Source organism: Octopus bimaculoides, chromosome 1 (genome assembly GCF_001194135.2).
Source record: "Octopus bimaculoides isolate UCB-OBI-ISO-001 chromosome 1, ASM119413v2, whole genome shotgun sequence".
Classification (NCBI taxonomy): domain Eukaryota; kingdom Metazoa; phylum Mollusca; class Cephalopoda; order Octopoda; family Octopodidae; genus Octopus; species Octopus bimaculoides.
The window spans coordinates 92888153-92890242 of NC_068981.1; positions in this window are offsets into that span (position 1 = coordinate 92888153).

The following is a 2090-nucleotide window of genomic DNA, read 5'->3' on the forward strand; positions in this document are numbered from 1 at the left end:
ATGTAAGGCGGTGCCTTATATAGATGTCAAATATTTGAAACAAGTAAAAGTATATATGTATGTATATATATCTTCATAAATATAAGGTGGTATCAAAACGTTCCCGGACTAGTTCTATAGCGCTCCAACAGATGGCAGTGCATTGTCGCGTTTGCAGTGAGAGCTATCTGTGATCTTCCTGAGGTAGTAACATCGCTGTGCTTACTGCGCAAATTGTGAAATGTGTGTTTTTGTGATCACGTATATGCTGTAGCCTGTGATTATTGTCATGGACAGAAAGTTGGAACAAATAGCCAACCTGAAATTTTGCGTTATACGTTGAGCATGCTTCAGCAAGCTTACAGCGACGAGGCAATGGATCCTACGCAATGTATCGAGTGGCACGGACACTTCAAAAGCGGAAGAACATCCCTGGAACACGTTCAGCGATCTGGCAGACCTGCCACGAGTGTCACTGCCTGAAATGTAGAGAAAATTCAGCAACTTGTGCATTCCGATCCCCGGAGGACAATCAATGACGTTTTGAAGCCTTTCAGGGAGGAAATTCGGCTAAAGCTACCGGATCTCTGGAGCGCGAAGTATTGGATTCTTCACGAAGACATTGCAGTCTGTCAACGTGCTCTCCTTACTCGTAAGTTTCTCGCCAGGAACAACATGGTAACGCTTCCAAACACTTCCCCAATTCACCAGATTTAGCACCGGCGGACATCCATATCTTTCTCAAGATGAAAATGTTTTAACGCCGTTGTGGAAATCCAGAATGAATCGCCGAAGGTCCTCGACTAACTCAACGGAAAGGACTTCCAGGGTGGATTCAAATGTGGCAGGAAAGCTGAGACCGCAAGGGGACTATTTAAAAGGAGATGATGTTAAAACTTAGGCAAATAAATTAATTTTTATTAAACATAACTAGGCCGGACAATCTTTGACACAACCCTGTATAACATATATATAAAGAACACGCGTAGGAAACTATGATAATCAGCTGCATATATACGTGCAACAGTCTTGACTTCAATTTCTATAATATATTATAGCTTACGAGAAATCATGGCAGCAATACACCACTCTAATTTCGTTTAGAAGGAAAGGCCAAACGCGTTTAGAAGATGAATAGACCTAGGAACGCTACTATTTCAAAATAAACAGGAAAATAGAATACAGAAACAGAAATAATCTTTAAAAAATTCAATAATAACTCATTCGTGTCTTCAGAATAGCATATTCGAAGTGAAAGTTGTTCCTGATATGTGCATATTTATAATATATATCTGTATGAGTGTTTGTGTTTGCGTGTGACCTTCCAATAATATTTAGTTTCTTTTCCTTGTACAAAGCTCTTACATCATTGTACTTTCATCATATTACAGGGAACTGAGAAGTAAAAATGAACCACGTAATCAGTTTGCACATCATCTGTCCTAAGATGAAACCAAGGCTTTAATTTCTGTACTTTGTTCATTATCGGGTTGAAAGAAGAATTTTATTTTGTAGGGGTATTTAATTACCTAATTTCTATTCTATGGGAGCTATTTTTATGAACTCTTAACACAATAAAGTTTGCGATAAGCACTGTTCCTATTGTTGATATTTATATTCAGTCATCTTTAACACTTACGCCTTTGAGAAAGGACACGTTTAATAGGCTGTTCGGAAATGCACTGCACATAAGATAAACACATGATAGTTACGGCAGGAATACAAATCATCAAAGAACTGCAGAGCCATTGCAGCTGACCTCGAGGTAAACTGCTCCTAAAAGAATACACAATAAAACATTAACTGGCCACAAAAATAGCTATAAAATATCTCATTTAAATTACATTACACACTCGCAGAAAACATATATGGTTCAACGTTAAAATTTATTCGTTTCTCGCTCATTCGTTCTCTAAATATTGTACTTACAAATACCTCTTGTACGTGTGTCTGCTTCTGTGCGTGTGCGTGTGTGTGTGTATGTGTGTGTGTGTGTGTGTATGTGTGTGTGTGTGTGTGTGTGTTTGTGTGTGTGCATGTGTGTATTCTCCACCATGCCAAATCGCGGCCTAACGCCAAATACACAACGCGCATCCGTTAAGTATGTGTGG